This window comes from Carlito syrichta, unplaced genomic scaffold (genome assembly GCF_000164805.1).
Source record: "Carlito syrichta isolate Samal-C Ts95f unplaced genomic scaffold, Tarsius_syrichta-2.0.1 Scaffold311906, whole genome shotgun sequence".
Lineage (NCBI taxonomy): Eukaryota > Metazoa > Chordata > Mammalia > Primates > Tarsiidae > Carlito > Carlito syrichta.
The window spans coordinates 394,146-404,398 of record NW_007256002.1 but is presented as its reverse complement, the minus strand read 5'-3'; the positions used below and the strand labels follow the sequence as shown (position 1 = coordinate 404,398).

General features: G+C 47.0%; 1 protein-coding gene and 1 long non-coding RNA gene across 3 annotated transcripts in view; one reads left to right on the top strand and one right to left on the bottom strand.

The window, feature by feature from the left end:
- The window catches only part of MRVI1 (murine retrovirus integration site 1 homolog), a 135,521-nt gene that overhangs the window by 23,584 nt on the left and 101,684 nt on the right, over positions 1–10,253 (top strand). The gene's annotated exons all lie outside the window — the stretch shown is intronic.
- The window catches only part of LOC110596645, an 18,404-nt gene continuing 12,117 nt past the window's right edge, over positions 3,967–10,253 (bottom strand). Inside the window, exon 2 of the long non-coding RNA XR_002482606.1 lies at positions 3,967–4,089. This is a non-coding gene — a long non-coding RNA (uncharacterized LOC110596645). The remainder of the gene's footprint in view (positions 4,090–10,253) is intronic.

The window sequence follows — 10,253 nt, the reverse complement described above, 5'->3', positions numbered from 1 at the left end:
GCCCAGGCGGGTCTCGAACCCATGGGCTCAGGCAATCCACTCACCTCAGCCTCCTAAAGCACGGGATTACAGGCTGAGCCGTCGAGCCTGGCTTCTTTCTTTCTTTTTTTAAAAGATTGTTTTGGTTATTCTCAGTCCCTTGTATTGCCAAAAAATTGTGAAAATTTATTTTTGCGAAAAAAGCAGGTAGGATTTTGATAGAGCACGTTAAATCTATAGATAAATTTGGAGAATATTTTCATCTTAACAATATTAACTATTCTGCTACATAAACATGACATGACATTCCATCTATTCTTAAATTTCCTTAGGCCAGGCTCAGTGGCTCAGCCTGTAATCCCAGCACTTTGGGAGGCCGAGGCAAGTGGATTGCCTGAGCCTGCGGGTTTGAGACCAGCCTGGGCAACTTGGCAAGACCTTGTCTCTACAATAAATAAAAAATTAGTCAGGCGTAGTAGCATGTGCCTGTAGTTCTGGCTACTTGGAAGACTGAGGCAAAAGGATCGCCTGAGCCCAACAGGTTGACACTGGGGTGGCCGTGAGTATGCCACTGCACTCCAGCCTAGGCGACGGAGTAAGACTCCAACTCAAAAAATAAATAAATAAATTTCCTTCAAAGATATTTGGTATCTTTGAGAGTATAAGTTTTACATTTATTTTATTGTGTGTAATCCTAAATATTTGTATTTTTGATGAAGTTGGGTATGGAATTCCTTTCTTAATTTCATTTTCAAATTGTTCATTGCTAATATATAGAAATATAATTGATTTTTGTATATCAATCTTATATCCTGCAACCTTGCTGAACTCATTTATTAGTCCTAATATTTTTTAGTGGATACCTCAGGGTTTTCTATATATATAAAAGATCATATCATCTGCAAGTAGTAATAGTTTTACTTCTTCAAAGATAGAATTCTTAAGGACTGGTCCAGAGCATTTCTATTTCATTAGAAAGGTTCTAAAAGAATTTTTGTGGTTGGCCTGGAAAAATACTAAAGCAATTATTCTCCAAAATTTATTGATCCCAATTTCAAAGATGAAGTGTTTGAAGCAGACTTGAATTTAAGTCTGATATGGCCGAGAGAGTCTGTCCATAGCTGTAGTAGTTTGTTAGGACAGTAATAACAAAATTCCACAGACTGCATGGCTTAAACAACAATTTCTTTTCTTTTCTTTTTTCTTTTTTTTTTGAGTTGGAGTCTCACTCTATCGCCCAGACTGGAGTGCAGCGGCACACTCCCAGCCACTGCAGCCTCGACCTGCTGGGCTCCCGCGATCCTTCCGCCTCAGCCTTCCAAGTAGCCGGAACTACAGGCGTGCACTACCACGTCCAGCTAATTTTTGATTTATTGTAGAGATGAGGTCTTGCCAAGTTGTCCGGGTGGGTCTCTGAACCCGCGGGCTCAGGCAATCCACTTACCTCGGTCTCTTAAAGTGCTGGGATTACAGGCTGAGCCACCTTTTCTAACAGCTCTAGAGCAGTCCAAGATCAAGGTATCAGCAGGTTTGGTTTCTACCAAGGTTTCTCTCTTTGCTGAAGAATTTTGCCTTCTCACTGTGATCTCACATGATCTTTCCTCTGTGCGGACACAGCCTTGGTGCCTCTCTGTGCATCCAAATTTCCTCTGCTTATAAGAACACCAGTCATATTAGATTAGGGCCCACTCTAACAGCCTCACTTAAACTTAGTCACCTCTTTAAAGGTCCTGTCTCCAAATACAGTCACATTCTTAGGTACTGGGGGACAGGACTTTGACATAAGAATTTGCAGGGGGACGGGGGCACAATTCAGCCCTTCTCTGAGAGATCTGATCTCCTATTAGCTGCAACTAGTGAAGCCAGAATTTGTTAAATAACCCATTTGCCATGACCACCCAATGATGGTGATCTGCAGCCAGAATGAAAAGGCCCTGTCCATTGTCCCTGAGCTAAAGGACCCTTGTGCCCTCATTTCAGTCAGGGTCTACTCTAAAGCCACACCAGGGAGAGTTGATGATCAGCCATTAGCCTCAGACATGCACACAACACCTAGGATTTTGATGTGTACTACCTGCTTTAAAAACCAAAGCTGGCCAGACACGGTGGCTCAGGCCTGTAATCCCAGCACTTTGGGAGGCTGAGGCGAGAGGATTGCCTGAACCCAGGGGTTCAAGACCAGCCCAGGCAACTTGATGAGACCTTGTCTCTACAATATATCAAAAAATTAGCCAGGCATGTGCCTGTAGTTTTGGCTACTTGGAAAGCTGAGGCAGGATCACCGGAGCCCAGCAGGTCGACGCTGGGGTGGCCGTGAGCGTGCCACTGCACTCCAGCCTGAGTGACAGAGTGAGACTCTGACGCAAAAATAAAAAATAAATAAAAACCAAAGCTAAAGTCATTTCAGATCCTGCTTGTGTAAAGAGTATCGCAACATACTTGCATAAGGAGTCCTTTCGTGAAGTGAACTTTGAAGTTCTGAAATGCAAAATCTCACTCTAACTTTGTTCTCTTTTGAACCAAGAGTCAGTTTTAGAACCTCAAACTATAGCTACTCCTTGCTCTGTAATTCTTGCTAAAGCCAAAAGCAAGATGGCTGCTGCTCTCAATTGGTTATATCAGTAGGAACTGAGATACAAGGTTCCTGTCCAGGTCATTCGAACTGAGGAGCCATCCTACCTCAGCTGGTGGAATTATCTCCTTCTTTCCTCTGCTCCTTTTTCAACCTTTATTTTTAACTCTCTTGGCCTCTGAGTGTTTTTATTGACATCGGGCCACAAGCCCTTTTAGGAAGCAGGCAGTTATAAATCACCCACAAGGAAATCAATAAAAGTCAGTCCAATCCACAGTTAGATCGATTTGCCCGCAGATAACCAGGATCCTGCAGGCTCAGTATTTGCCCCCATGAGGGTGTCTGCAAGGAGGGGGAAGGGAGAGTGAGGCATTGCCTCCGAAAGAGGGGACAGGGTTCAGCTCCCAGTGGCTCGGGGAAGGGATGGACTTTGGCCTTCATCCATGCACTTTTCATCCGGCCTCAGGGGAGAGCTCAGTGTTTCCATTTCATCCAGCTCAGAGTTTTCCATGTCTGTGGCATTTTCTTATCTTCTGAGGATCTACTTCAGGGCTAAAGTATCTTCTTTAAGCCTCAAGAAAGGGCAGCAGGAATGAGTGGCTATATTTGCTGGGAAGGGCAGAGAATATGTTCCCAAAGCACAGAGGAATGGAAGACAGAAGAATCTCTTTCAAGTTGTCTGTGGTCAGCTACGGCTTTTGGTCACCAAGAGTTGATGGAGGCCATCCCTCTGGCCAGGACTCCAGGGAGTCCAAAGTTGGAAGATTGTTGTACTGAAGCTGAAAGCTAGGCCCAGAGAGAGGCGTGACTAGCCCAAAGCTGCAGAGTGTTTTCATAACCAGTTCACAAAGGAATGGTCTCACTGTTTTGAAATCCCAGTTCTTATCCCCAAAGGAGCTTTACTCAGGAAGTGCGAATTCATGGGTAGCAGAAACTAAACAAAATGTAAATCTGCAGAGAAAAACTACCAGTCCACTAATTCGTATATTAAAAAATGAGTCTGGTCTACCAGATTGTACCCTGTAAGGACCATGGGGGTCTTTGGACCATTGGATCATCCATTTGTTCTGTCTTGGATGATGGGAGTATACTAATCTTTGAAAAGACAATTTCCATCAGGGAAGAAAATCCCAACTCTAAGACCCAGAATGCTAGAGCTGGCTGGCAGGGGGCAGTAAGACTGTGATACACTGAGGCCAGGAGGTAGGGGCAGGCTCAGAACCCATGCTGCTGGAAACACTCAGCTCCCACAGTGCTTTATTTTAAACCCTAGGTGTTCCTGGTTTTCCCTGGTTGAGCATCTCAATTACCTCAGCCCTGATCCTCCAGAAAGACTTGCCCTTCTTTCTCAGGAACTTTCAGGAGATGTGTGTGTGTTTAAACTGGGTTAAAGAATTATTCACTTCGACACAGGCCAAGCCCTAATTATTTATCAAGTGTTGGAGATACAAAGATGTGAAAGACTGGATTTTAAAGGGTGAATAAGAGTTTGCCATGAAGATCCTTGAGTTGCTATCAGCCAAATGGGAAAGGTCAACCTGAAAACAAAAAATTGCAATGATGTTAGAGCAGGGTTGGCAAAACTTTTCTGAAAAAAGACAGATAGTAAATATTTTGGCTTTGTAGTTCAGATAGTGTCTGCCTCAACTACTCAAATGTCCCTTGTCACATGAAAATAGTCACTGGCAATGTATAAATGAATTTATTTACAAAAATAACCAGTGGATCAGTTTTGGCCCATGGGCCATAATTTGTTGAACTCTGTGTTCGAAGAATGCCATTATAATACAGGAAGAGGCTAGGCTCGGTGGCTTAGCCTATAATCCCAGCACTTTGGGAGGCTGAGGCGAGTGGACTGCCTGAGCCCACGGATTCAAGACCAGTTTGGGCAACTTGGCAAGACCTCATCTCTACAATACATAAAAAAATTAGCCAGATATGGTAGTGTGCGCCTGTAGTTCTGGCTCTTTGGAAGGCTGAGGCAGAAGGATTGCTGGAGCCCAGCAAGTCGATGCTGGGGTGGCCATGAGTGTGCCATTATACTCCAACCTGGGCGACAGAGTGAGACTCCAACTCAAAAAATAATAATAATAATATAGAAAGAATAATAATATTAAAAGTTACCATTCTGATGGTCACTTTCTGCTAGACCCTATAGTAGACACTGTATATAAATTTACATAATTCACATACTTTTCAGATTTATATATTTTTCATAACAATTTTTGAGGACATTGAAATTCAAGAGCCAAAGTCACAGTGCTGGGTAGTGGCACATACAAAGTCTGTGTCCCCAGCTAAACAGTTTAAAGTGCTAAAAGGAAACGGGCCAGAAGGGGTTAATCTAGTGAGGACTGTGAGGCGGCTCCTGGAGAATGAGTAGGGTCTTCCATGAATTGGAGTCAGATGGGGGAGATGGCCTTCCAGGCACAAGGAGGGGCACTTAGGGTTGATAGCACATGGAATATTCTGGAAACTGGGGCTGGGGTTTGAGATGCCTTGGTCCTAGTGACTGGAGAAGAACCAAGAGAGGTTGGCTGTCTTAGAGCAGAAAGAGCCCTGCATGCACACCCAGGGATCTGGATTTCATCTATAGACCAGGGGTTCTCCAGCTCTGGTCTTTGGGATATGCTGTGTCAGACTCCCCTGCGGGACTGCTAGCCTGCAGACTCCTGGGCCCCATTCCCAGATATTCTGATTCAGTAGCTCTGCGAGGGCCCAGGAATCTGCATTTTATCAAGCACCTCAGATGATTCTAGCCAACAGCAGGATTTGGGAGCCAGGGCACAGAGAGCCACTGACATATTTTCACCAAGGGAGAATTATGATCCCAGTTATGTTTTAGAACATCCTCATGAGTTGCATGAAAAATGAATGACTGCAGCAGAAGCACCAGCTCTCCCAGGAGTCCTTTTTCTGATCAGTTATCGGCTTCTCTCATCCAGAAATGCAGAGCAAACAAGAAGCAGGCTGCAGAATGGCTAGATTTTGATGAGGTGGGAATTGGGCGTCAACTGAGGCAGTAAGAGGGTATCAGCACCACCTGTGCTGCCCCCCCCTTCCTGCTCTCCTTCCTGCCCTGGGGCCCCTGCACCACCTGGTCCTTCCAGTCCTGACCACAGACTGGGCAGATCAGAGTTGCCCCAAAGCCTGCCCACCACAGCCCAGTTGGCCCTGAAAGGCCTTTGCTTCTCCTAACTCTGCCAACTCTAGTGGAAGGACCCGGACAGGGGCTCCAGAGGAGGAATGCAAGGAAAGAACTTCAAAGGAAAAGCCAAGAGAACAATGTCCAGACCTTTGGGGATGGATCCAGGGTGATCCCAAATTAGATGCTTAAAAAAAAAACTTCTGTTATTTCATTTTACCTTGCCATGTTCAAATATCTACATTCCTCCAAATTCTATTGTATCACTAATGAAAAAATATTTTATAATTAGGAAACATCGGCTGTGGGTACAGGAAAGAGTCTCCTGGGCCACCCTGGGAAAATGTTCCCCCAGGTGCAGGAAGACCCGGTCTCTTCACTCAGGCATCAGTGATGCTGCTGGGCCATCCAAGAAAACCTCATCACCAGCCAGTGATTTCCCAGTGCCCTGTGTGCCTCGTGACTGAAACCTGGGCCTGGAAGAGGGTCTGCTCACCTGCCTGCCCCCTCACAACCCAGAATGGCTCCTTAAGAACCTGGTTTCTTGTGCACACAGCAGGTTCTGGGGTGTCTATCTCCCATCAGGCCTCAACCTTAACCTGCCCTAAGAGCTCTCGTGACTCCGACTTTTATAAAGACAAGAAAAAGCTTCATGTGAATGACTCAGCTGAACCCCTGGGACGAATTCTGTGCTGTTTACAAACAGTTAAGTAGAGATATTATACATACAGCAAACTCAGATAGAACATAATGTGAGCCTGACCATGAAGGCAATGCCGTCTCCATGGTGAACTGGTGAAGCCTTAGCCAGAAAAACCTCCCCTGGTCCCGTGTCCATGTTTCTTCTTTGGTGGTGGTTATTGTTGAAGTTGACAATGCTGCTACTGCTGATGCTTGGTCCTGGATTGTTCTAGAAGCTGATGTCATTGCGTTTTGAGCACACCCCTGGGTTTGGAGTCAGACTACCCTGAGCACAAATCCTGTTTACATTACTTAGTCATTGTGATGCCTGGAACAAATTACTTCACCTCTTTGAGCTTCAGTTTTCTCACCTATAAAATGGGAATAATAGTACCGTGCAGAGCTATTATAAGGACTGAATAAGGCAAAGGATGTGAAGAGTCAGGTAGCATACCTGGTATAATAAACATCAGTTCTCTCCTGCTGATGCTACAAACCACTCCTAGAACAACCCTCCTCTCCATTGTGGAAAAATAACCACCCCCCCTTCCAGAAAGAAATTCTGTGTGGTCACTTCCTGTCTCATGTCATTAAGCTGGCACAGCTGCACATGCCCATTTAAGTAGCAGGACAGAATATATGTGACTCCCACCAAAGCTTGCTGTTGGGAGAGCCACTCCTAAGATCTTCTCTCCAACTTCCTCACCCCCACCTGCCCCTGCCATTCCACGTTGCTGTTCCCCATAGTCTGTTCTTGGCTTAGGCCTCAAGACTTGACTCCTGCTGCAATTTGCATAACTCAATAACCGAGAGGCTGCTCACTTTACACATGTTTTCTTGTGCACACACCCACCCTCCTGCAGTTCAGCTCAGAGTCTATTGGTGAAAAAAAAGACCCTGGCCAAGATCCACAGCTGCTCCTACCCTGCTGCTGGTCTCGGTGGGCAAGGCGTGAGCTTCCTCCCTGTCCTGAACATGGGAGTCCTCACCCTGAACTCTGGGGCCGGTGTCCCAAGCCAAGGGCCACTCAGCCAGTTGCTCAGGTCTTCGGGTCTGCTTTTCTGGGGAGAGTTGAGAGTCTGAGCTGATTAGTAGGTGGGTGAAGTGGTCACTTCTGGGAAGCAACAGTGTTTGAAAATCATTTGAAGGTTGACATTTGACTCAATAAACATGTCTTGACGTCCACCGCCTATCTTTTAGGCAGGAACATGGAGGTTGGTTTAAGCTAGTCCCTCCTCTGGAGCCCTAAGGGTTTAAGATGTGTGTGTTTACAAGGGAGGTGGGGGCAGGGTCAGGCATCCTGAAGGGGCAGGGGGAGGCTCAGTGTTTGGGCTGGGGTCCTGGTTGTATAACGAGGCCATCAATGTGTCAGGAAATGTGGAGGGAGGTGCAGGTTCTGAAGAAAGGAGCATGGCAATGCATTTAGTTGGGGGAAGAACAGGGCAAGCTCATCAGCTGTAGATCTGAGTTTTCCAGCTCAAACTCTTAGGTAAGCAGCAGAAAGGAGAGGCAAGAGAAAGCCTTTAGGGCCAAGAAAGACCCCTTACAGCCAGCTTTACAAAGGCTAGGCTGTTTACACAAGTTGGAACTCTTAATTGCAAATGCCAACACAAGCCAGCTTAAGAAAAAAGGGCTATGCCTCGATTCTCAAAACAAAAGCCCGGGGATATCAGGCATGGCCTCAGGACCTAGTTTCTTTCTGGCTCTTGGCTGTGCCCTGTTTCACATCAATTCCATCTTTAGACAAGTTCTTCACCATGGCAAGAGGGATTCTGTTTCTACCATCTGAAATTCACGGTCTGCAGTTGAGAGTAAGGATCTCTTTCCCAGGTTGTCCGGCAAAGCCTCATCGTGTCTCACAGTTCTGGTCAGGTCACATACTCACTCTCAGCCAGGCACCGAGACCAGGGGGATGGGATGCAAGGGTGTCCAGAGGCTTCCTCTGCTGCTGGGTCCTGCTAGTCCAACGGTGTGGCTGCTGTCAACAGGCAACAGGGACCCTGAACTCATGGGACTGAAAGTGGGGCACAGACTGGCAACTTAGCCCAATCCTTACTGTAGAGGTGGGGAGACTGAGGCCTGAGGGAATGCATTCCCACATCAGCAGTTAGCGTCACCATCTGAAGGCCCTGTCACTTCACTCCCAGAAGACCCTGTCCCTGAGTCCTTGTCACTTCACTCCCAGAAGGCCCTGTCCCCAAGCCCCTGTCCCAATCCTTCCTCAGCCTTTGGAAGCACATATGAGGCCAGACTCTGCCCTGTGCCCGGCCCTGGGTTATCGCGCCTATTTCCACAGCTTCTGAGAACTGGGATTCCCAGAGTGGAGTTGTACAGGGGTGGGGACCTGAGCCCTGGTACTCCCTCCCAGCCGGAAAAAGCTCTCTCTCTGGGCTTCGATGATCGCAATCCCAGCTGCTCCCTAGCTATCCTGGGGGTGCTATGAGGAGGACTTCCAGTTCCTCAGATAGAGGCTGTTCCTCAGCTGGGGTTGTCCTCCTTGTCAGCTTTGCCATCCCCGAGGTAGGACTGGGCTCTGAACAGTCAAGAGCCTGTCAGGAAACGTCTCCTACTACCTGTTCTGTCTCTGCTAAGGTTAGAGAAGAGCCGGAGTGAGCTCTTTCTAGGGAAAGGCTGAAGACCCTCTTGTGGGCACAGAAGACCCAGTTTTTAATCATGACTCTGTTTTCTACCTGTGTAATTGAGAGCAAGTCACATTGCCTCTCTGAGACTCAGTTTCCTCATCTGTAGAATGGAGATATAATGCCTTTCTCACAGAGCCAAGAGGGTTCAAGAGCTAACATATCTACACTGTGCTGGGTATGTCATGGGCCATGTGAAAAGCGAGGTTTGGTTCCTAGAGTCCTTGCTTTCCAAAGAAGGGATCCACCAGGTAATGAGAAATTGCTCTGGGCCTGTGGTACATTCCCACAGCTGGAGCATAAAAGAAAGCTCTCTGCCCTCAGGCTTGCAGATGAGATTAATGTACAGGAAACAGAAACCACTCTGTGGCTGATGGGGACAGCCCCACAGTGCTATCATAGACCAGAGAAAACAGCATCCAGGAGAGGTCAAGGAGGCAGCCTTGGAGAACACACTTCAGAGCCCCAGTGCTAGCACAGTAATGACACAAAGAAGGCACTCAACAAGCATTTCTTGAATGAGTGAATGATTTAGGCAGGTACCTCACTTTTCCAAACTAGTTCCTACATATAGACCCCAGTGGTCACTTCCATTGGTCACTTCCATAAAACTGGGAAGGGAGAGGGAGGACAGGCAAAGAGAGGCACTGGAAACTGGAGCTTAAGTTTTTCTTTCTTTCTCTCTCTCTCTCTCTCTTCCTTTTTTCTTTCTTTCCCTCCTTCTTTTCATTCTTCTTTCCCTCTTTCTTTTTTTCCCCTCCCTGCCTCCCTCCTCCCTCCCTCTCTCCCTCCTTCCCTTCCTTCCTTCCCTAGCTTTTGGTTAGGAGTGTTGCTGATTAAGGAAGAAGTCCTATTTTATTTGGAACAATCTTTCTAAAAGACCCAAGGCAGTAGGGTGCTCTTTCTGTTTCCTGATAATCTGGATGGCCATGAACAGATTGCATGTCCTGGACAAAATACCAGCTTGTCTTTCTCCATCCTTGTCCCCATTCTAGGGGAAGAGCATCTTTAGGGATGGTGGCCAGGACATCCTGGGAAGAGGCTATTGGCTCAGGTTCAGCACACACGTTGGCTTCTGAAAGAGCCTCCATGTGTGGTATGGGTAGGACTGGCTCCCGCTAGGGTCCTGTCAAGGCCCATCAGGCTGGCACCATGCCTCTGGCCTGCTCCCTGAAGTAAGGGACAGAAGTTTCCAGAGGCCCGCCTTGTGGAAGGGACAACCCCAGGTGCAGGACTG